This window comes from Lathyrus oleraceus, chromosome 5 (genome assembly GCF_024323335.1).
Source record: "Lathyrus oleraceus cultivar Zhongwan6 chromosome 5, CAAS_Psat_ZW6_1.0, whole genome shotgun sequence".
Lineage (NCBI taxonomy): Eukaryota > Viridiplantae > Streptophyta > Magnoliopsida > Fabales > Fabaceae > Lathyrus > Lathyrus oleraceus.
The window spans coordinates 322,132,731-322,159,464 of NC_066583.1; the positions used below are offsets into that span (position 1 = coordinate 322,132,731).

A 26,734-nucleotide genomic window follows, 5' to 3' on the forward strand; every position below is an offset into this window, starting at 1 on the left:
CAACTGCAAAATACTGTGAATCACAAGTGTTGTGAATACTCTATTCATCTTTATTATAAAATAAGGGTTACTCTCTCTATTTATAGATTTAGGTTAACTTGGACCTTAAGTCAAAGCCCAAAACTATAAAAGCCCAAAATTATAAAAGCCCAAAATAGCTAACATTAATTAACACACTAGGTGGTTGGACACTTCCTTGCTCTGTCGAGCAACCTGCTTCGACACAAGGAATTACAATTCAACACACCACCTAATTCATTGTGTCTAAGCTATCTACATTCATCATAGCTCTTAGCCTTCTGAACACTTCGACCTGCACTCCCTTCGTCATGATGTCTGCAATCTGATTCTCATTTCTGCAGTGTTCCACATTCATCTTCCTATCTGTTACCTGCTCTCGAAGATAATGGAACCTCATTTCGATGTGCTTGCTTCGACCATGTGCTATTGGATTCTTCGCCAGATTGATAGCTGACATGCTGTCGATCTTCATGGTAATAGCTCCATGACTCTTCGCTGTTATTTCTTCGACCAGATTCACCATCCACATTGCTTGACATGCACAAATAGAAGCAACTATGGATTCTGCTTCTCATGACGATAATGCCACTATTGGCTCTTTTCTCGAACTCGAAGCAACTGGTGTACCACCTAGCATAAACACATAAACAACTATGGATTTTCGATCCTCAACATCACTGCACCAACTTGAGTCGGTGTATCCCACTAATTTGCATTCTTTTCCTTCATTAGCTGCAGGAAACAAAATGCCATAGTTGAGAGTTCCTTTCAGATACCTTAGTATCCTCTTCGCTGCTGCTAGATGTGATACCTTTGGCTTCTACATGAACCTACTTACCATACCTACACTGTATGCTAAGTCAGGCCTTGTGTGACAAAGGTATCGAAGTGACCCAATAAGTCTTCTATATTGGGTTGGATCGACATCATCTTCATATGAGTCTTTCGACAGTTGTAATCTGGGTTCAGCTGGAGTCGAAGTTGGGTTGCAATCTTGCATCTCAAATCTCTTGAGAATTTCGCCTGCATACCTTCTTTGGTGTATCATCAAACCTCTACCACTCTTGTAGAATTAGATGCCAAGGAAATATGAAATGTCACCTAGATCTGACATTTCGAATTCCTTGTTGAGATCACCTTTGAAGTCTTCGATCTCCTTCTTGCAGCTACCTGTTATCAATAGGTCATCGACATAGAGACATAGTATAAGAAATTTACTATTGCTTCTTCTTACATATACTCCATGTTCGGGTTTGCACTTCACAAATTTCTTCTCCCTTAGAAAGCCATCTATTGTCTTGTTCCAAGCTCTTGGAGCTTGTTTAAGTCCGTACAGGGCTTTATGTAGCCTGTACACCTTTCTTTCTTCGCCATGTTTCATAAAACCAGCTGGCTGTGCAACATAAACTTCTTCTTCTAAGGGGCCATTAAGGAATGCACATTTCAAGTCCATCTGGAACATCTTTCAGTTGTTCATGTTTGCTAGACCAACAACCAACCTAATTGTTTCGATCCTAGCAACAGGTGCAAAAACTTCATTGAAGTCGATTCCTTCTTTCTGAAGAAATCCTTTCGCCACAAGTCTCGCCTTGTGTCGAGTCATTTCTCCTTTGGGATTCAGCTTCACCTTGTATACCCAGTTCACATCGAATTCCTTCTTATTTTGGGGCAATTCGACAAGTGACCAAGTGTTGTTGACTTCGGTTGACTTCAGCTCTTCATCCATTGCTTTCATCCACTTCGAATCTTTCAATGCCTCAGCTGCATTTACAGGTTCGACATCTGCGCAGAAAGCATAAAATACCAGCTCACCTTCTTCATCGACCACATCATCTGATGTAATCACACATTCTTGCAACCTTGCAGGCATGTGTCTTGTTCTTTGAGGTCTGCTTGTACTTGCTTCACCTATGACTTCTTCTTGTCGAACTTCTATTTATACTTCACTAGCTGGTTCATCACAAAAGACTCTTACTGAATATTTCTTGACATTCTCAGTCCAATACCACTCCTTAAGCTCATTTATGATCACGTCCCTGCTGATCACTACTTGCTTATTCACTGGGTCGAACAACTTGTATCCTCTAGTAGAATGATATCCTATCAGGATCATCTGACTGGACTTGTCATCAAGTTTTCTTCTCAACAAATCTGGCACATGTCTATGTGCTATAGATCCAAACACCCCCAGATGACTCAAGCTAGGCTTGACCCCAGACCAACATTCTTCTGGCGTGATTCCTTCTGGCTTCTTCATCAGACATCTGTTCAGGATATATGTCGTAGTCGGCGTAGCTTCTCCCCATAATTCTTTGGGTAGATGCTTGCCTTTCAACATACTTCTAACCATATTCATAATGGTTATATTCTTCCTTTCTGCGACTCCATTCTGCCATGGAGTGTAGGGTGGCATCACCTCGTGCATAATCCCTTCTTTTACACATAATGCATCGAAGTCTTTCGACACATATTCTCCACCACCATCAGTTCTCAAAATCTTGATCTTTCGACCGCTCTGTCTTTCGACCATAGATTTAAACTTGGAAAATACCTCGATCACTTCACCTTTCTTCTGGTTCAGGTAAGACCATAATTTTTGATTGAAATCATCTATGAATGTAACAAAGTATTTGTTACCTCCAATAGAATCCACTTGGAAAATACCACGTACATCAGAGTATATGACTTCAAGAATTGCCTTCGACCTTCTTCCTGCATCCTTACTGAAGTTGTTCTTATGCTGCTTTGCTTACACACATTCTTCACAGACTTCGTTTGGAATGTCGATTTATGGTAATCCTGAAACCATATTTCTTCTCTTCAAATCTCTGATGTCTTTGAAATTGAGATGGCCAAGTCTGTAATGCCATATCCATTCATCTCTGCTGGCTGCTGTTGCAAGGCACTTATGCTCTATCACATTTAGTTCAATCTTGAAGGTTCTATTCTGAGACATTGGAGCCTTCAAGATCAACCTTCCTTTTGAGTCGAGAACTCTCATCATCTTGTCTTCGATCGACACCTTGTAGTTCTTTTCGACTAACTGCCATATGCTGAGAAAATTACTCTTCATGCCGGGTATGTACAACACATTTGAAATTACTGACCTCTTGCCATCTTTCCTCATAATCAGAACATCACCAACACCTTCAGCTGCTAGAGTGTTGTCATTTGCAAATTTCACGATGTTTTTCATTGAGGGCTTTATGTTGACAAACCAATCTTTTCTTCCAGACATGTGTGATGAGTATCCTGAGTCCAAGTACCACTGGTCCTTGAATCTCTCTTCTTCTCTTGTTGTAACCATCAGCAACGTCTCTTCTTCTTAATGTTTCGTCAACTTTGCATAAGTTTCTTGATTCTTCTACTTTTCTGGACAATCACTAAAATAATGACCATACCTTTGACAATTGTAACATTGAATGTGACTCTTGTCTAGCTTTTGACCACCACCTCTTCCTCTACCTGCAACACAACCCCTTTGGTTGCCTTGGTTCCAAGGTTTTCTCTGATTCGACCAATTTCCTTCTAGCTGATTTCGACAAGTCGAATTATTGTAACCCCATCTGCCTTTGTTGCCATTCTAGCTTCCTTTGCCTTTTCTTTCTTTCGTTGATTGAGCTTGCAAAGCCATATCACTCTTCGACTTTCCTGCAGCTCTTTCAGCCATTCTTTGTTCATGAGATTCAAGCGTCCCTTGAAGCTCTTCCTTTGTCAATTTTGACAAATCTTTCGACTCTTCTATGGCTACTACCATGTGGTCGAACTTTGGAGCCAACGACCTCAAGATCTTTTCAACAACAGATCTTGATGTCAACGCTTCTCCACATACCTTGATTTGATTCACCAGTCTTGTAACCTTGGTGAAGAAATCAGTTATGCTTTCATTGTCTTCCATCTGAAGCAATTCATACGTTCTTTTGTGAGTTTGTAACCTCACCCCTTTCACCTTCTCCGCGCCTCCAAACGATTTCTCCAGAATTTCCCATGCTTCTTTCGTTAACTCTGCATCACTAACCTTTTTAAAGTTATCTGCATCAACACATTGATGGATTATAAAGAGAGCTTTATAATCTTTCTTCTTCAATTCTTTATGTGTAACCTTTTATTGATCCGTCGCGGCTTCTACAAGTGTTGCTACTCCTTCCTTCACAAGATCCCAAAGATCTTGATAACAGAACACAACCTTTATCTGCTTGCACCACTTCTCATAATTGTTGTTCTTGAGAATCAGAAGATTTGCTGGAAAATGCCCGTTTGGATGATTCGTTGCCATGGTGATTTTCTTCCCATGAATCAATTAAACCAGAGCTCTTGATACCAGATGTTGGAAATTCCCCAAAACCTATGGAGAATTTCAATCAATCTTGATGAACAAGATTGTTATTATCCACACAATAACAACGAAAAGAGAAGAACAATGGAGAAAGAAAGTAAAGAACGATGAAGGAGAAGAGTAATAAAATTCTACAAAGTTTCTCTCTGCCCACAAACTGTGAAAACTTGTTATTCACTTTGCAACTGCAAAATACTGTGAATTACAAGTGTTGTGAATACTCTATTCACCTCTATTACAAAATAAGGGTTACTCCCTGTATTTATAGATTTAGGTTTAACTTGGACCTCAAGTCAAAGCCCAAAACTAGAAAAACCAAAAATAACTAACACTACTTAACGCGTTAGGTGGTTGGACACTTCCTTGCTCCGTCGAACAACCTGCTTCTACACAAAGAATTACAATTCAACAGTGGACATATATATGTTACTAAATATTGAATTCATATTTTTATTGTTTATCATTGATTGTTGGAAATTAATTTAGTAGAGGTTTATGATTAGTTTTTAATAATAAGAATACAACCATAAATGACCTAAAAAAGGGGTCATAACATCTCTCTATTTATTTAATTATATTGACTCATAATATTATGTTTCTAACCTTTTAAAAATTATTTGATCTATCATTAGTTCGAATTCAATCTTATGTAAAGAAAAATTCTTTAATATCGTGGACACATTTCTATAAATAATTAAAAAAATAAACAAATTTTAAACATGAATAGTTAATGTAATAGATTAAATTAAATTATTAACAAAATAAATAAAAATGACATCTCTTTCAAATAAAAAGTGATTGTCTTAATTTAAAAAGTTAAAGTGTCTCTATTGATGTAACATAAATTTTAGAAAGTTATTAAAAGAGAATATAATATAAAAGTGATCTTAAAAAATAACTTAAAAAAATCTTCGGTTTTATGAAAGTTAAAACAACATATTAAATTCATTTTAATGTTAAAATAATATCTCATATATTATATATAAGACTTTGTTTACCACCAACTAAGTGAATCAAATCCATTAAGACTTTAACTAAAGAATTATTTTAAAATGGCCATGACATCATTTAATGACTTTAATGTAGTTGTGATCTTTATGATGACTTTTACTTTAGTTTTCAGAATATCGTTGTGCTCTGAGATTCCACAATCACCATCTGAAGCTCCTTCACATGATATTGGTTATGCACCAAGACCATTGTCATCGTATGAGAAATATTTAACTATTTGTGCAAGCAAATTAAAGAAAGAATGTGGCAAAGAGATATTCTCTAGTGTATTTGTTGGAAATGGAACGGTTAATGATTATTGTTGTCATAGTCTTGTAAATGACGTTGGAAAATCTTGCCATTTTGACATGACAAGATATGCAACACAATTACCTGTATATGCGAAAAACAAAAATGAAATTTTAAATAGATGTTCGAATATTTGGAATCATTGCACCGCTGTTCATCTAATGTAAGTTTGATGAAAAATTCAATGACACATATATAAATAATAGACACATGATGTATCAAATGAAAAACTTATTTTATATTAAATAAATTATATTTATCTCATGTATTTCATATATGGATAGTCTAGTTCATATTTTTAGCCTTCATTTAATATAAACATATAATAATAATAATACAAATAACCATATTTAAAATACACATCAATAACTAAAATAAGATCTAATTTGTTAAAAACAACACAAAAATGAAATATCTTATATTTTAAACTATTTGAATTTAAATTAATCCTCAATCTTTAGACACAAATTTGAAACCATATATAGATCCAATAAAGTTTAAACCACAAAAACTCATTCAAGTAAAGATATTGGTGGAATTGAATGTATTGTTCATACAAATATTTTTTATGTTCTATACTATATTTAGGAGTAAATTTTGTAAAATCATTTATTAATATCCAAATTAAAATATGGTATGTTCAATTTAATTTTGAAAGTAAATTAAGATATCCCCCCCCCCCTCTCTCTCTCTCTCTCTCTCTCTCTCTCTCTCTCTCTCTCTCTCTCTCTCTCTCTCTGATGAGAACATGGAGAACCAAGACTTAAATGAAGTAATCAAAAGCTTAGGAGGTCATATGACAAAGACACGTGTTAAGAGAGTCAATGGTGCGCTAATACAATTTATGAACAAACCAGTGGGAGTAAGGGATCAATTAAAAGAAAATGGGCTAAAGCTTATCATTTTGGTCTAATCGAATGAATATGGCATGTCACGTAGTCTTGTTGACCCATTTTGATGTTCTTAACCAATTATATTGTAAGAAAATGTGTTAGGGGCTAACTTGTCAAATTTTGGCCAAAAATACTTGTTTTTTTGTGTGTTTTAAATATTCTAAAGCTCTTAAAACTTTAAAATTTTATGGATTTTATATTTCTAAATAAATAATGGGATAAAGAAATGAATATGTAAGACTTTGAAGGAGGGAGAAAGAGAAATGTGGGATGCATTAATCAAAATGACTATAAACTGTTATTATTCATCAAGAAAATGAATATCCATTTTCTTCACCATCTTTAGTGTGTGATCTTTCATTCCCAAACCATTATTATTAGGTTAGTGAGCTGAAGTTGTATAATTTCTTGAGTTACTACTGTAAGCTACCCTTTATCTATAAATAGGAAGCTAACCATGAATAAAAAATAAAGTTGAATTTTGTTAAACAAATACTTTATGTGATTTTGAGAGCTTTACTCCTTTGATTCTGGATTAGACCAAATTTTTGATCTTATCAAGAAACCAGGTTTCTTGTGGTGGCCTTCACTTAGACTTATCATCCTTTCTAAATCATAGAAAGAGTGTGGCGCCCCATTTATATCATTTTCCATCTATTTCTTTCTCAAGTTACTTTGTTCCAATTCTGTCCCAACTCCAATACTAAATATAATTTTGTGATCTCTCACCCATCTTATCACATTAAAATCACAAATTTCATAAATTAGTCCAATAATGAGAAAAATGGTTGAAAAACAATATGGTTAGCCATCAAGTGGTATCAAGAGCACGATTCGTATATGACCATTTCTTTTTTCAAATTTCAATTTTCATTCTTATTATCTTGTATTGAATCATATATATAACAAATTGGGAAAAAATAATATATAAAAAATGAAAAAATTCATAAATTCGGGTTGTTTTAAGCTTGTGATTATCCATATTGCTTTACTTTTGGCCACATTCTAGTTTATCTTGTTAATTTCCTCTGTCTTAATTTTTCTCCTTTATTGCCTTTGTTTTATTTCTATTTTCCCTTCATTTATAGACTTTTGAGTCTTTATCATTTGAAATTTGTTTTTCTTGTGTGAGTGAATTTTGTTTCTTTAAAGAACTAAAAAAAGCAATTGAGTGGAAAAAGACAAGAGTGTTCATTTTTTAAAAAAGCCAAATTTTGAGTGTAAACACGTGAGGATTATTATTATTATTATTATTTTTCAATTAAGCATGTCAAATTCAGGTGGTGATGGTAGCCCTTGTCGAATAGAATCTAATATACTATTGTTGAAAGCTCTCACAACTAAAATGAGAGAGATGATGATAGAACAAACAAAGGCAATTCATGCGAGGATTGATCAATTATAAAACTTATAAAATAACACTGACGAGGAGGAAAGGTTAAGGAAAATGAGAGTGGGAAGACCTAGAGAGGAAAGATTGAGTGGTATAAAAATTAAAGTTCCAACCTGTCACACCCCGATTTTGACCATGGATTACCGATTCAATACATTCATCATAGCTATTGCATTTTTGTATAGCATAGCATGCATTTCATACCGCATAATACCTAGAATATCAATCAAAATAAATTTTTGGAACTACATGAATACTAGTTGAATCAATTGTCCAATGATGTCAAAACAGCGGGCAACAAATTTCAAAAATCAAGCTTGCAAACATCAGTTTTATTAATCTATGTTTCACGTAGTTTAATCTGGTATGCTCAATTCATTTTTTGGCCACTCTTTGGTCACATTTTGATCCGTCTGAGCATTTATTTCGGCTACTCTTTGGTCACATTTTGATCCATCCGAGCGTTTATTTTTCGACCATTCTTTAGTCAAAATTTGACCAAAACCTATATGTTTCCGAGTCGCTTATTTCACACTGGTCATTGTGGTGCAGTCATTTTATTTTTTTGAGCATTTTTGCGCTTTTTTATTCATTTTAATCATTTTATTTTTATTTTTCAGTAAAAAAAACCGATGTAATTAATTAGGATTAATTAGATATTTAGATTAGTTTTATTTTTGAGTATTTGATTTTATTTTTAATTAGTAAGTTTGCTTCTAATATATTTGAAATAAAAAAGAAGAAATAGAAAAAGGGGGAAACTTCTACATGGTGTCAGTTGGGATTTGAATTCTCAAGATTCCACAGAGAAGATATTTTTTTTAGTAAATGAATCACCTATGTGCCAACTATCAAACCAAAAAAGGGGATCACCAATTCATAAAGGGACGTGTGGCATGATATGAGAGGTGAAGGATTTTTCATAAAGAATAAAGAGTGAGGATCACATTGGGATGGGGGGCTTCACATTTTTTTCTACTCACATATATTTTCTCAACGTCTCACTCTGGACCATAATAACCAATGGGGATCACTCAAAGATGCTCTCATCCTTCCACTCAAAAAGCAACGGATTCACCAACCAGAAAGGGGATTTTCCTCTTAGCATGAGATAATCAATCTCCCACCTCTCACAAAAAGACAAGACATTTCCTCTCATGCACAAAAAAGAATAAATACTCTCTCTCTCTCTCTCTCTCTCTCTCTCTCTCTCTCTCAATTTTTTCGGAAAACAAAGCAACACAATTTTTTTCTTTCTTCTTAACTTTCAACCGCAACCCTACACACAAGAAACCACCACCAATATACACACTCATCGTGTCTCTCTCTAAACCCGTGTAAAACCTTGAAATAATGTGCGAAAACAACTTCGAATCACCATTAGCCATGGAGAAGAGATGTTTAGTTTTGCAACAGGTGGTTGTGATGATAGAACATTAAGGTTTGGATGGAACCTTGTTTGGTTATATGATGAAGAAGTTCCAGGAGCCACTGTCCTAGCAACAACAACCACCTGGATAACAACAACTATGGAAACTAAAAATTGCGAGATCCATTTCCGATTTTTCTTCTACTGTTTAGCAACACACCAAAAATACGATCTAGCAACGTCACAACTCTACAAGCTCAGGAGATCAGAATGTTACACAACTCTGAAGCATTCAAACTTCGCAGTAACAACTCGTGTTCGTGTCGGTTGATTATTTTCCTTCTTTTATTGCCTCATTTTCAATTCATATTTATGTTATCGCATTCAAACTTTGTCCTGTTCTCGCATTTTCAATTCATATTTATGTTGGCTTTCGCGTGTACTGTCTTCCAATTTCAATTATGTTATGATTTGGTTGAAATGTTTTGAACGCTGTAAGCATAATGATTTGTTGTTGTTTTGTTAATATCATTTAGCTTAAAGTCTGATAGAACCGCGGATACGACTTCGTTCATGTCGTTACTTCTTCAATTTTTTTTCCATTCGTTATATTAATAACATTATAATGATGATACCATTCGATTTTGCTGGCATACAAAGTTTTAAGTTGATGCTCACCATCGTGTTTTTTCGCTCGCGTTAGCATTCTTTTTTCAATTTCGTATCGATAGCGAATGTTGTTTAATCATATATAACATATGATTTTTGCTTTGGAATTTTATGATTGGTTGTATTGTGCTTGCAGGAATGGAAAAGAGGATAGACTTGTAAAAAAAACACCTTGTTGTTATGGCTATTTAGTTGTTTTGGTTTTAATTAAATTCAAAGTTTTTCTTCTTCTTATTATATATGTATAGAAGCGAGTAAATTGCGACTAATGATCCTAGTCGAGTGGTAAAGCATAGGCTTGCATTCCTAAGGTCATGGGTTTGATACCTTGCATATCGCGTTTCTAGTTTTTGTTTATTTTTCTTTCCTTTTCCATTTTTTAAGCTTTTATATATTATATATCCGTGGGTGCAATTGATCTATGACTAACCACCCATGGCCAAGTGGTAGAGTCGTATGACCCTTCCCACACCTCATTTTCCTATTTTCTGCTTGTTTTTTTTTATTATTACCATTTTTTTTACTATTTTTTTACCCCTTATATGTTTTTTTTTCCTATTTTCTTTCACCATAGAAATGATATTTTATTTCTGATTTTGTATCTCAAGTTTCTTACTTGTGACTTTGTCTTCACCATTTTATTTTTTTAAATATTTTTTCTAATTATTTTCACCCGATTACGACCATTGTAAAAGTGCCCCTTGAGTGATTTGGAAAAGTGCGATACTTGCTGAATTTTTGACTGTTTCTCTGATTTCTTTTCATGATTAAATGTTGAGCTTTGATCCATGGATTCAACACTTCTCAAGTTGTTATTCCATGATTATTTTATCGATATATTGATAGTATTTCGTCGTGTTTCGATTCATGGCATACGACATTTTGATTGTTGTCAATATGCGCAAACTGGCTTTGAGCACATTAACCAGGTTTTATTTGCTTCTCAATTTGCATTTTCCTTGCACGCCTTTGTGTTATGTGACTTTAATTCGCATCCTCGCATCCTAATTTTAATCTGCGCACATCCTGATTTTACATCTTTCAATTTTATTTTTGAATGTGTTGTAAATATAACTTGTGTGTTTGTTATTTTCTTCACATGACTTACTCTTGGGTCTTCTTACAATGAGACGGTTCTCTTGCACCTACACTCATGCATTGCTTGTTTATTGTTTGGGCCCGATTTAATCATTTCATTATCATGAATCCCCATTCGAAAAAATGTACACCCATTCTCATGATGTGTAATAATTTTACCATTTTTATTTCTTTATTTGCTTGATTATTTAGCTAGTTACTAACACAAGAATAAAATTAACTTCTTTTACAATAAAGATCAAAATAAAGGCTCGATCCAATGTCGAGTATTTTCCCAATAAGAAAATTAATCCATTTCCATCCATCCTATTTCTTTCAAACCCTCTCATTGAAAATCTTTCTCAATCGTTTATCAAATGCTTGATCCAACGTCGAGCCATTTTTACAATAAAAACAAAAAATACTTAATCCTTATCAAACACTTTTGTTCGCGTGTCTTAGTAAGTCTATGGGAATCGTGACTGCAAGTGCACAATCGTATCACGCAGTTTTAAAGATTATCAAACCCACAAGGACTAATAATCGAACATATCATTATCTAATGTTACTATGTAAATCTAAGGCTGATGATCGTTCTAAGATTGGAGGGATGAAGAGAAATAACTATAACGTAAACAGAAGATTAATAAAGATATTTGATAAAGAGATATCAATATGTAACGCATCAAACTTCGGGGATTCGATAGATAGTTGGTGTAATCTTATTGATCAAAATATTCTTCAGTAGAAATTATTTATAAAAAGGACTTAGTCTCACACTCTCGTTTTATTGACTCTGACCATACTCTTAAATCAAAATGCTTGGCTCTCGTGGTCTCATTTTGAATTTAAAAGTAATTTTTGAATATGAATAACATCTAATTAAACCTAAAGCGCACTCACTGTATTTAGGATTAATGCCTAGTTTCAGCTATCTGGTTAAAATCTCAAACTTTCGTTCTTATTGACCATAACCTTTGTGTGTTTTGTACTCTCATACGAAAAACAGTTTTGAATAAAACAAGAAACTAAAATCGGAGAAGTAAGTTTTACAAAAGCTAACACCAATTATTTACGAATCCCGTCATTTCGACGATCTTTACATACCGGTACCTAGAGGTTTAACCGGACATGGATCTGGTGACAGACATGGTATTCAGACAATCAAGCATACAATAAGGCATAAATAATTAAAATGACAATTAAAATAAAACCTGGAATATAAATCGAGAACTTGAACTGAATCCTGATTCTTTAAATTAAATAATACCGGCAAGCTTTGGCAATCGAGTACACCGTTACAATCGAAATCAAATGCATAAATAATAAGTTGCAATAATCCCCGATGTGGAGAATCTATTGCTTTTACAAAGTAAGAAACTGCCTAAGAAAACTAACCAAAAGAATCTGACTGAAAAAATGCACACTTGAAAAAACCGACCCTGCTTTATATACTTTCCACTTCCCTAGATTGTAGCATTCGTTAGTTGAAAAGGTAAGTGGCAGTCATGGTTAAAATTATGGAGGTCATGGCTAAAAAAGTGGAGAGAAAATAGGGGAGACCGGGTTGTGGCGGTTGCCACAACCCTAGTTTGATCTCCGTGGCGAGCGCCACCTTTTGATGGATGGGCGTCACCACTTCCTTGCTTTGTGGCGGGTGCCACCACTCCCTTTAGGTCATGTGGCGCGCGCCACACATCCAAGTAGTGGACGCCACATGCCCATTTGGTGTGGTGGGCCCCATGCTCTCTATTTTTCTCCATTTTCTTCTCTTTTTCTTTCCTTTTTGCTATTTTCCACTTTGCTTGCTTATACATCTTTTATTTGATAAATACCTGCAATAAACATAAAATACTGCATAATAATAAGTGTTAAGCAAGTAAAAAGCAATGCATATAAAGCCAAATATACGATACATTTTTGCGTTATCAAACTCCCCCTTACTTAAACCTTTGCTTGTCCTCAAGCAAATGCTGCGTATATGAATAAAAAGTTTAGTGATATCTTTGCAGCATAAAGTATCAAGACTCGTAAAAGACACAGTTGCATTCGGATACTCATTCTAGTCTATAAATTCTACTTTGGTTAAAAATTGCATTAACAAGTACTCACTTCCACACTAAGGGTATTGTTGGAACACAGTCACAATAGTGCAACCATAAGTCTCCCTCTTATACAAACCAATCTGAATCGTGTCGTCATGCCTAAACCTAGCTTACTAGTCCTTCTCATTATCCTTTTTCATTCTGGCGCAATCACATTAAGCCCGTTGTCCTTTCACATTCATAGCAAGATAATCTGTTAGTGACTATGATCTCATCATTATTTATTTATTTCTTTTTCGCACTTTGGCTCAAATAACAATAAAGATGGTTATACCGTTGGGCTAAATAATTGAGCGAGGGCCACCTAACTTAGAAGGAACAACATTTTTCATACATTTCGTAATCTTTTCTTCTTTTAAGCCTGAGATCATACACTTATTTGCATCGACTTCTTACGTAGTGTGTGCTTAGGACGGTGCTGACTGCTAGATAAACTAATTAAGGAATATTAAAGGATAGAATTTAAGGCTATGGAATGACAAGTACTCAAATCGATCTTATACTTGGGAGATTTAAGGTGTTAAAATGATACCGATCTTGTAAAGTTTTTCCAAATCTCTACAATTCAACCTCAGTTTTATTTATAGGCTAGAATTTTCAAAAGATGTATTGTATCTCTAAGTCTAGTTTTTTTCCAATTTTTTTTGTATGGCTTAAGCAAATAGGAGAATTAGTAAATAACGGAAACCACACATAAAGACTCAACAACACATTGATATTTGACTCGACTGAAACTTAACAAAAAGGAAATAATAATAATTTAAATCTATCTAGAAAGCGATAAATAAAAGCGGTAAATCTTCCTCCCCCATACTTAAACCTTACATTGTCCCAAATGCAACGACATAAGCTAGGAACGAAAGGTAGAACCTGGGTAGCCTGCTATTGGCGCCTTCTATCACGTGTACGTGCACGTCCATCATTCCCAGGCTGGTGGGGTGGCGTATAGTCTTGTAGATCTTCCATACACACTGTAAGTGTTGCCATTTCATCAATCAAGCCAGACATGTTCTGTTCGATTCTGAAAGCGTAGTCGTGTTGATCATGCTGCATCTGGCGAAGTATTTGCATCATTTATGTTTGTTGAGCTTCCATGTTTTGGATTTGTAGGTCGCGCTGGGCGTCTAGTTCGCTACACCACATCGGTTTAGCATATATCTCATCAAGAGGGGCTGGTGCCACATTTCTTCTTCTGGGTCTTTGGCTGGAGGGTGTACCTGCAACATTTTCAGATGGCATGTATATGGTGTGTGGGTCAGTAGCGAGAGTAGCTTGCTCCGGAATATAATCCCCGTCGGTGTCCCCGCCAGCAGCTACATTCTCAGAAATGTGCGTTGGGACCTGGTTAGGCACCAAATCATTAATATAACAATAATTTTCCAGGCTACGCACATCTGTGCGAGTTGGATTTGGGAGGATGAAATCTTATAACACATTATTTGCAATTATTAGATTAAACTTACCGTCTATCCTTCGTTTTACCAATTTCATGCTCCTTGCCATGTCAATGTTAATGGCATGATGCAAGAGCGGGGTTAGCCGGGAGCATTTTTTTCGAGTCCTAGGACTCTGGCTATGGAGGTTATTAAACCTCAAAAAATAATTGGCCCTCTCTTCGAATTGACAATGGCCTGCATGTGAGAGAACATAAAAGGGACGATATTCACCTTTTGTGGCAGAAAAGTGGCTAACAAATAAAAGAGTTCTTTTTCGTTCACCTTGTTAGAATTAGCTCGGCCAAAAATGGTGGATGCCAATATTTGGCGGAAATATCGAATAGTTGGATCGTGAATTAAAGTGGCTTTGTTTCCCTCAAAACTATGGGTTACAGTACCTGTTATTGCCCTTCAAAATGGTTGAAAGGCGCGTTGCCAACCCTCAGTATCTGGGACCTCCCTTACTACGCCATCCCCCATGGGGAAATTGTAGCAGGTCCGCAAGTTGGGAAAATGTAAAAGCATATTCTATGTTGAACAAGCGAAACTGGACAGTCCTATTGGAACATTTTGTGTTGGGTGTGGGACTAAAAATTAACGAACTTAGAAATTCTAGTGTTAATTGAGCATATACAGGGTCCTTAAAAGATAGAAAATAATTTAAATTTAAAGTGTCTAGCATATAGTTAACACTATCTAAAATTCCTAAGGCAAATAAGCAGGGTTCATCGGCGTACCTTGTTGACTCGATTTTTCTTGTGCTTAGAGCCGTGTATGTCTCTTCCTACAATTCACCTGGTTCGCCGTTTCTGAACACTATTTCGTATTCCCTCATTTATGCCATGACTGAATTTCACAGTACTCGTGTAATGTAGTGAGAATATAGCTAGAGAAAGGAGAATTATGCTTATGAGAGGTGTGGTTTTGTGAGATTATGTTGGTGGTTTATATAGAGATTGTTGTGGTTGGGAATTGATGAATGAAATAAATTTTATTTAAGGTCTTCAATGTCGTGGTCAAAGGATGTGAGAATGGTTGAAGAGTTTTAATAGAGTGTCCAACATACAAGGGACAAGGAAATTAAAGCAATCATGTGACATTAGTACAACATAGTACATGTGAACAGAAATATAGTGGTTGGCGCCACTTTTTATGTGTGTGGTGGGCGCCACTAGGGACTTGTGGCGGGCACCATGATCGGGAAAATAGCAAGTGTACTATTTTTACCGATGTAGTAATAAGAGGTATGTTTCCCAAAGATCGATCTTATGGTTTTGGAGAATTCACTGTAAGGAAAAATAGAACAAATAAATATTTTCACAAGTTAATATGATATGGCAAGGATGGTGTGTAAAAATCTCCTGTAATGACCCTTGAGTGTATATCTCCTTAATAATGAGAATTGTTTCAATTACCGGAACTTAATATTATTCCCCCCTAAGACCTCAGAGGCAAACCTTTGGTATTTAATGTAACCTCTAAGTCCTTAGGTGATTATGATGAAACCAAGCATTTTAATTTAACAAGAATAAACCGGTAACCATAGGGTATCCCTAGTCCTAGGTGATATCTACTATGGTTTCACTGTATAAAAACCTTAACAATTGCAATCCTGCTAATCGTTAACCATACATCAATCTTAATTTATCTGATAAAGAAAGCATTATGCGAATCACGCAGTGAAATTGATAACAAATAACATATATTAAGGAAAATCTAACATCAGATTCAATACATGATGAATTCAGGGACACCCCCTGGCATTGGGGAGTTTAGCCTATTATATTATTCAAATCAAATACAAGATAAAATTGAGACATTACAAAAAGTTCAGAATTTCGTTGATCTTCAATCGCATCCGCTCTTGAAGGATCTCCGTTCTTCTTCACTTTCCACTACTTCAATCTTAATCATCTCTAATTTTTGACTGTGTAAAAAAGTCCCTCTTTCCATATTCAAATCTCCTGTAAATAGTTCCTGATGACAATTTTTCTCTAGCAAAAGTCCAAAATGCCCTCCGGGATAAGCTGTGCCAAAAACAACACAAAATTGGAAAATCAAGTGCCCAAGCCAACACTGGCCGTGTCAGGCAACATGCCAGGCCGTGTTGGGCTTCTGGAGCATAATGCCTTGACACGCCCCTTCAGGGAGGCAGACATGGGCACCCGTGTCAGCTCCCTGTTTTCCTCTTCCATGGCACTTCTTCTGACATGGCCCGTGTTGGGCAACACGAATGGCCGTGTCATGGCTACCATATGTCCAATTTTCTTCTTTCGACGGGCCCGAAACGTCTGATTTGCTTGTCTATCCCTCTGGTACACTTGCTTACACCTGAAACCAAAAGAACTACCATAAAGGGACATAAAATGGAGTATGCTGATGCATATAACATGTAATCAACAAATGGAAACAACAATACAAAACATCTAAATTACTAAACAAAATAATAAAATAAGTGGACTAATGTGTTACCGACTTCTTACAAAGGTGTCGAATGAGTGTCAGAAAACAAGTAGAATTGGAGACTGATCAACTACAGTCTTCACATGTGCGCCACAACCTGTGTGTGGCAGGCGCCACATGCAGTGTTGTGTGTTCCTATGTGTGAACCCCTTTATAGTTTTGACCATAATTTTTCTATTTGAATTTTGATTGATCGGTATTAAATAGTGGTTGTATAATTAGGTAGATGAAAACCAACATAATATATAGGTAGGAATGAGAAACAAGATATGGTAAAATGACATTAAGAAGCAAAATTGAAAAATAAAAGAATGAGGTAGATAGGAAAAGATGATATAATTCGTATGGTGGAATTAAAAAGAAAAGAAATAAATAAATAAAATTCCCAATGTGTAAAAACAAAAATAAAAACTGAAAACATAAAATAAAATAAGATCAGTAAATCGGTAATATTCAAATAAATTAGCCATTACGACGACTGCTGGCAGGAGGAGCAAAGGAGTAGAAGTACTGGTAGATGTGATCCAGGTTCTCAGTCACTACATCCATAAAGTCATGGAATTCCATGCGCAAAGTGCTCAACTCGCCTCTCAGGTTGGTGATGTCTGTCTGGACAACTTCGATGGCAGCAACATGATCGGTAGGAGGTGCAACAGATATAGCTGGGACGTGTGATTCAGCGTCAGAGAGAAAAGTATCATAGTGGTCGTAGATTTGGGGTGTCTCTGGAGGAGAAGGTGGTGCATCTGGTGGTCCATCCAAATCATAGAGCCAATTGTTCCTATCATGTACACTCGTACTATGGTCTGGCAGGGTAAACAGGTGTACTACTTGGCTGTTAATTAGAAATTCAAACACATCCGGCCTAGGTTCCTAATGATATCGGTGTTGAAACAGAATCCGATATTCATTGGTCGTATAACCCTGATGAATGGGTTTTTCAGTCCAATGGCATTTGCTATCATGGTCACTAAGCCTCCCACTAAGATTGGTCCATGGTTATCTTGTGCTATACGATCCAAATTAGCTATCATAAATGTAACGACGTTAACATGTCGGGCCTATGATGCACAATACATTATAAAGAGTTCGTCTTTAGACACGGAGGTTCTGTTCTATTCCTTTCCAAATAAGGTGTGAGCTAGGATCTTATGAAAGTAACGAATGGCAGGGTTATGGATGTTCTCAGAATGCATAAGATCCGGCTCTGGATGGTTATATCCTGTGATGCTACCCCCAAAGTAATCTAATTCAAGGTCTACAAGCTTGTCTTCCTGGGTAATGGTAAAGGTATCAGGACCATTAGGGCATCCTAGGAGTTTAGCTATTTCTCTATGGGTGTAACGGTACTCATTATCGAACAACCTAAAGGTGATGAGGCCTTTGTTAAATCCCATACCATGGTTTGACAGGTAAACTCGAGAGCTTAGGAATTCTAAAGTCAACCTACTGTAGGAACTAAATTTTCTTTTGATAGCAAAGGTGTCCCAGCCTAGTTGGTTAATTAGGAACATAACACTGTCTCTTATACCTAATTTGGTCATAGTACGTCTATCTGGGTATAAGGTTAGTGCCATTTCTCTCTGAGCTAGAGCCTCAAAACGTCTCCTTTGACCTCTGCCTCTAAAGACTATATCCATGTAATCTACTTGTTGCATTGTGATGGTCAGTAGCTAGATAAATTTAAGTAGATAACAACATTAAGTTAGTAATGGTCAATAATAAAGAAAGATACCGATTGACTTTAAGAAAGAAAGAAAAATGAAAAATAAGCAATAATAATAATAATCAGAAATTTAAATAATTGAATTAATAGTTAAAAATAGAGTGTATGTTGTCTCCCACCAAGCACTTTGTTTATTGTCGTAAGCTCGGCCGAAATAAAATAGATGTTAATCTGGTAAATGAGCGGGCAGCTCTGCAAGCTTTAGATTTATGATGAAATCACTGTTATGAATGTTGTGGTAATGTTTCAAACGTTTCCCGTTTACTGTAAATGGTTCGCTCACTTTTCCCTTTATCTCTATCGCTCCATTTGGAAAGACGTTGGTAATTTCGAAGGGACCTGACCACCTCGAACGAAGTTTTCCGGGAAAGAGTCTGAGGCGGGAGTTAAACAGAAGTACTTTGTCATCTTCCTTAAACTCTTTCTTTGATATGCGATTGTCGTGCCATTTCTTAGTTCTTTCTATATAGATCCGGGAGTTCTCATACGCATCTAGTCTAAGTTCTTCTAGTTCATGGATATCTAATATTCTTTTTTCGCCAGGGGCAGTATAATTAAGATTAAGGGTCTTAATGGCCTAATATGCTTTATGTTCTAATTCTACCGACAAATGACATGATTTTCCATAGACTAGTTTAAAAGGTGTGGTTCCTACTGGGGTCTTATAAGTTGTCATATATTTCACATGGCTTCATGTAATTTTGAGGACCAATCTTTCCTAGAGGTGGCAACCGTCTTTTCTAAGATTTGCTTGATTTCTCAGTTCGAGACCTCTACTTGCCCACTCGTTTGTGGGTGATAGGGTGTTGCTATGCGGTGCCGGACTCCATATTTCAGTAATAGTTTTTCAAAAATCTTTGAAATGAAATGGGAGCCACCATCACTAATGACAAGTCTCGGCACGCCGAATCTAGGGAAGATTATGCGCTTAAAGAGTCTAATTACCACTTGTGTGTCATTCGTTAGAGAGGCTATGGCCTCAATCCATTTTGATACGTAATCATTCGCAACAAGGATATACATGTTACCAAAAGAAGATGGGAATGGTCCCATAAAATCGATTCCCCAAACATCGAAGACTTCTACTTCCAAAATGCCTTTAAGCGACATTTCATCGCGTCTAGTTATGTTTCCAGTGCGTTGACATCGGTCGCAATTGATGATCGCGATGTGGACATCTTTCCATAGAGGCCGGCTTGTAAGATCTTAGCGCAAGTCTTCGAGGTGCTTGCATGTCCTCCATAGGGAGAAGAATGATAGTGGGAGATTATGTTTTCTACCTCGTCTTCGGGGACACATCGACGGAAAATGCCGTCGGCACCTCTCTTGAAAAGCAGAGGCTCGTCCCGATAGTAATGTTTAAGATCGTGGAAGAATTTTTTATTTTGTTGGTAAGTCAAGTCCGGTGGAAGCACCCCAGCTGCTAAGTAGTTGACGAAGTCAGCGTACCATGGCAGTGTGGTTTTAGTGTGAATTGCTTCCACTACCCCGTTTGTTTTGGTATCCTTATAGGTTAATGCACATTTAGTTATATTGCTTTCCAGTTAGGCTATGAGTCGTTCGTAAGGGAATTCGTCGTTTATAGGCACTCGTTCAGGTTCAATACCTTCCATTCTTGACAAGTGGTCTGCCACGACGTTTTCAGTGCCCCTCTTATCCTTGATTTCTAGGTCAAACTCTTGTAATAGTAAGATCCACCTTAGGAGTCTTGGTTTGGCGTCCTTTTTATTTAAAAGTTACCTAATTGCAGCATGGTCGGTATAGATAATTATCTTTGCTCCTACTAGGTAGGAACGAAATTTATCCAGAGCGATCACTACGGCTAAAAGTTCCTTTTTTGTGGTGGCGTAGTTCATCTGTGCAGGGTCTAGGGTTTGACTTGTGTAGTATATTGCATGTAGTTTCTTATCCCTTCTTTGTCCTAAGATTGCGCCTATAACATAGTCACTAGTGTCACACATGATTTCAAAGGGTAATCTCCAATCGGGAAGTTGCATGATAGGTGCGGTGATAAGAGCTGTTTTCAGTTGTTCAAACGCCGCTAGGAATTTGTCATCAAAGATGAATTTTGCGTCTTTCATCAATAAGCCAGTCAGTGGTTTGATGATTTTTGAGAAATCTTTAATGAATCGCCGATAGAAACCGGTGTGTCCTAAGAAGCTTCGTATTTCTCTTACGGTTTTTGAAGGTTGAAGGTTTTCTATAACTTCTATTTTAGCCTTGTCGACTTCAATCCCCTTATCGGACACTATGTGTCTGAGTACGATCCCTTGTCGGGCCATGAAATGGCATTTTTCCCAGTTTAGCACGAGGTTCACTTTTACGCATCTTTTAAGTACCATTTCAAGATTTGATAAACATCCTTCAAAGCTTTGTCCGCATACAGAGAAATCGTCCATGAAGACTTCCATGATGTCATCTATAAAATCAGCGAAAATTGACATCATGCATCTTTGGAATGATGCGGGAGCGTTATGCAGTACGAACGATATTTGTCGGTAGGCGAATGTACCATAGGGACATGTGAAGGTCGTTTTCTCTTGGTCGTCAGGATGAATAGGAATTTGGAAAAATCCTAAATAAACGTCTAAGTAGCAGAAGTGAGAATGCTTAGCCAATCGTTCAAGCATTTGATCAATAAACGGTAAAGGAAAATGATCCTTTCGAGTGGCTTTGTTTAATTTTCTATAATCAATGCACATTCTACTTCCAGTAACCACTCATTGTGCTATAGATTCGCCTTTTTCATTATTAACAACTGTGACGCCTCCCTTCTTCGGTACAACATGTATTGGGATGACCCATTGACTATCAGATATTGGGTAGATAATACATGCTTCTAACAGCTTTTGCACTTCTTTCTTAACTACATCACTCAGAATGGGATTTATCCTTCTTTGATGTTCTCTAGAGGTCTTACTGTCTTCCTCTAGCATTATGCGACGCATGCATATGGAAAGGCTTATTCCTTTTAGATCTGAGATATTGTAGCCTACAGCAGTTGGATATTTTCTTAAAACATGTGGAAGCTTTTCGGTTTCTATCTGCCCTAAGTCTGCATTGACTATTACGGGTCGCTCGAGTTCAGTGTCTAGGAATTCATACCTTAGATTTTTGGGTAGCGTCTTAAGTTCTAGGGCTGGTTTCTTTGGGCAAGGCATATGATCGGGCGTTAGTGCTAGGCATTCACTTAGGCAGTCATCTTGGTATTCTTCACTCCAATTTTCATCTTCAAAAGTATGAGGCCTTCGAATTTTCAGTATTTCAAAGTATGATGTTTGTTCATTCTCCATTTCTCTTATACATTCGTCGATGACATCTAGTAGACAACATGTATCGTCTATAGCTGGTGCCATTAAGAATTGCATCAAAATGAATTCGACTTTTTCCTCACCAACTTCAAAGGTTAGCTTGCCTTTCTTAACATCTATAATGGCTCCGGCAGTAGCTAGGAATGGTCTACCTAATATGATAGGGATGTTGGAATACTCTTTTATATCCATGATTATAAAATCAGTAGGAATATAGAATTGTCCTATGCGTGCCGGAATGTTTTCTAACATACCTACGGGAAATTTAACAGAATGATCCGCGAGTTGTATGGACATCCTAGTAGGTCTTAGTTCTCCCATTTTGAGCCTTTCGCATATGGACAAGGGCATTAAGCTAATATTGGCTCCTAAGTCGCATTGTGCTTTGTATATGACAAACTTTCCGATTACACAAGGTATGGAGAAACTACCTGGGTCTTTCAGCTTAGGAGGCATATTCTTTTGTATTATGGCGCTACACTCAGCAGTAAGTGTAACGGTTTCATTATCCTCTATCTTCTTCTTGTTTGATAAGATTTCCTTGAGAAACTTAGCATATGAGGGCATTTGAGTTATAGGCTTCTGTAAAGGGTATTGTGATATTCAATTGTTTTAGAAGCTCTACGAATTTTTTAAATTGCTCTACACTTTTAGATTTAACAAGTCTTTGAGGATAAGGGATATGGGGTTTATACGATGGTGGAGGCACATAAGGTTCTTCTTTCTCTACAGCCTCTTCGTTTTTATCTTCCTCATTTTTGTCTTCCTTCTCAGTTACTTTACCAAGGTCTTGGTGCATGGATGGGTTTTGAATTCTAGAGTCGGTCGGCCCGTCTAGTTCTGTCCCACTTCGTAGTATAATAGCATTTGCATGACGTTTCAGGTTTGGTTGCAGCTGTCCAGGAAATGTGCCCGCAGGAGCAACAATAGGTGCTTGTTGTTGAGCCACTTGCGAGATTTGTGTTTCCAACATTTTATTATGGGTGGCTAACACGTCTACTTTGTTTGCTAACTGCTTGATTTGCTCACTAATGTGTGTGTTTTGATTTAGGAAATATTTATTTGTTTGGGCTTGGGTAGCTATGAAGTTTTCCATCATTATTTCTAGGTTTGACTTCCTAGGAGAATTTTGAGTATTTGTGGCAGCTTTATGATATCCTGGTGGTACAACAGATGCTTGGTTAGGTGCATACAATGCATTATTATTTTTGTATGAAAAGTTAGGATGGTTCTTCCAACCTGGGTTATAGGTGTTTGAGTAAGGGCTTCCTTGAGCATTGTTCACATGGTCTGTGGAGGTTGCTGTCAAGAGTTGACATTCTGGAGTAGCATGCCCCGGAACTCCGCATATCTCGCAGTTTGGTGCTACGACAACCACGATGGCTGCGAGTGTTATAGTCAAGTTGTCTATCTTTTGAGTAAGAGTGTCTACCTTGGCGTTGACATGGTCAAGACTTCTTAATTCGTACATACCACCTTTCGTTGGAGGTTTCTCTACGGAGGTTCTTTCGCTTCCCCACTGGTAATGATTTTGGGCCATACTTTTGATAAGTTGATAGGCCTTATTGTAGGGTTTATCCATCAGTGCGCCACCTGCAGCGGTGTCTATTGTCAATCTTGTGTTGTAGAAGAGACCGTAGTAAAAGGTATGGATGATCAACCATTCTTCTAGACCGTGATGTGGATAAAGCCTTATCATATCTTTGTATCTCTCCCAAGCTTCAAAAAGTGATTCATTATCTTTTTGTTTAAACCCGTTTATTTGGGCTCTTAGCATAACCGTCTTACTAGGTGGAAAATATCGTTCTAAGAAAACTTTCTTCAACTCGTTCCACGTAGTGACAGAGTTGGATGGTAGAGACCGGAGCCAAGCTCTAGCTCTATCTCTTAATGATAATGGGAAAAGACGTAGTCTTATAGCTTCGGGGCTGACACCATTTGCTTTCATTGTGTCTGCGTATGGCAATAACACTGACAAATGTAGGTTCGGGTCCTCTGTGGGACTACCTGAAAATTGGTTTTGCTGTACCGCTGACAACAACGAAGGTTTTAGCTTGAAATTATTGGCCTCAATGGCAGGGGCAGCGATGCTGTTATGTGGTTCATCTTGCGAAAGGATTGCATAGTACTTAAGAGGACGGTTTTGCGGTCCCTCGGCCATCTCTGGTCGAATAACTGGTTCAGGAATAGGGATATTAGGATCGGGAAGATTTAGCTTGATACGATGATCTCGTATCAGGTCTCGTATCGACATTCTAATCTTAGATAACGCTCAGGTTCGTTGAACGGTAACTTTAATTTCTCGCCTTGAGAGCGAGTAATTGGCATACACTCGAAAAATTAGAAAGGGAAATAAAGTTGTTTGCCTTAGTCTATACTGGGCAACACTGGAGTTACGATGTCGACTAAATTAGTCCCCGACAACGGCGCCAAAAACTTATTCGTGTGATTTAGTAAGTCTATGAGAATCGTGATTGAAGTGCACAGTCGTATCGTGTAGTTTTAAAGATTATCGAACACATGAGGACTAATAATCGAACGTATCGTTATCTAATGTTATTATGTAAATCTAAGGCTGATGATCATTCTAAGATTGGAGGGATGAAGAGAAATAACTATAACGTAAACAAAAGATTAATAAAGATATCTGATAAAGGGATATCGGTATGTAACGCATCAAACTTCGGGGGTTTGATAGATAGTTGGTGTAATCTTATTGATCAAAATATTCTTCAATAGAAATTATTTATAAAAAGGACTTAGTCTCACACTCTCGTTTTATTGACTCTGACCATACTCTCAAACCACAATGCTTGGCTCTCGCGGTCTCATTTTGAATTTAAAAGTAATTTTTGAATATGAATAAAGTCTAACTAATCCTAAAGCGCTCTCGCTGTGTTTAGGATAAATGCCTAGTTTCAGCTATTTGGTTAAAATCTCAAACTCTCATTCTTATTGACCGTAACCTCTGTTTGTTTTGTACTCTCGTACGAAAAATAGTTTTGAATAAAACAAGAAACTAAAACTGGAAAAGTAGGTTTTATAAAAGCTAACACCGATTATTTACGAATCCTGTCCTTTCGACGGTCTTTACATACTGATACCTATAGGTTTAGCCGGACATGGATCCGGTGACATACATGGTATTCAGACAATCAAGCATACAATAAGGCATAAATAATTAAAATGGAAGTTAAAATAAAACCTAGAATATAAATCGAGAACTTAAACTGAATCCTGATTCTTCAAATTAAATAATGCCGGCAAGCTTTCGCAATCGAGTACACCGTTACAATCGAAATCAAATGCGTAAATAATAAGTTACAATACTTCCCAATGTGGAGAATCTATTGCTTTTACAAAGTAAGAAACTGCCTAAGAAAACTAACCAAAAGAATCTGACTGAAAAAATGCACACTTGAAAAGAAAACCGACCCTCCTTTATATACTTTCCACTTCCCTAGATTGTAGCATTAGTTGGTTGAAAAGTTAAGTGGAAGTCATGTCTAAAATTGTGGAGGTTGTGGCTGAAAAGGTGGAGAGAAAATAGGGGAGATCGGGTTGTGGCGGTTGCCACAACCCTAGTTTGATCTCCGTGGCGAGCGCCACCTTTTGAGGGATGGGCGCCACCACTTCCTTGCTTTGTGGCGGGCGCCACCACTCCCTTTAGGTCATGTGGCGGGTGCCACACATCCAAGTGGTGTGCGCCACATGCCCATTTGGTATGGTGGGCCCCATGCTCTCTATTTTTCTCCATTTTCTTCTCTTTTTCTTTCCTTTTTGCTATTTTACACTTTGCTTGCTTATACATATTTTATTCGATAAATACCTGCAATAAACATAAAATACTGCGTAATAATAAGTGTTAAACAAGTAAAAAGCAATGCATATGAAGCCAAATATACGATACATTTTCGCGTTATAAAATCTGTCAATACAGTTTCTTCAAACCCTTTCTCAATCAAATCTGAAAACATCTAAGAGATATCAAACCCTTTTGTAAATAAGATGGAAATGGAACATGGTGGATACGATACACTCCTAAGGCTAGGGTTCGAGATGTATATCTCTCCCATCCAAGTTCTCACCATTGCTCAAAACACATTCCAACCAATCAAATTGTTGTCTCACCGACGTGCGATTGATCCTTAAACCCATTTCTAAAACGAAAGGTATTTTGTTTCAAGACGATGCAAAAAAATGTTTTATCCACTTGAACGTGTGAGTAAGCTTGTGATGTTGCCCGCGAATGTTGATTTGTAAATCCATTATGCCGTGATGCAAACGCCCCCTTCACCATTTGTTTTGGGTAGTCCAACAATGTTTTCGTCAATTGAAACAAAATAGCTTTCGCCAAAATCAACTAATAAATAAATATTTTCTACCCAGAAGTACGCAAGCCTTGAGTTCTCTATTGCACCCAGAGATACGTAGGAGCAGGATTCGTAAATCGTGTTAGGCCCATTAATAAAAAACTTAAGTTTAGTCTCTTTCGTTACAAAAATCCAAAAACATTCTTTCCTTTTATTTTCCTCTTTCCCACTTAGTAACTTGATAATCCTCACATTCTTAAACCAACACTAACATGCATAACTAACCTAATGGTTCCCATTGAGTACAACAGACGTGAGGGATG

At 36.9% G+C, this 26,734-nt stretch overlaps 1 non-coding gene across 1 annotated transcript; it reads left to right on the plus strand.

Annotated features, from left to right (window-relative positions):
- The first annotated feature begins 23,768 nt into the window (after positions 1–23,768).
- Positions 23,769–23,875, plus strand: LOC127088729 (small nucleolar RNA R71). Its single transcript, XR_007790552.1, has one exon. It is a non-coding gene; the product is annotated as a small nucleolar RNA R71 (small nucleolar RNA).
- The last annotated feature ends 2,859 nt before the right edge of the window (positions 23,876–26,734 follow it).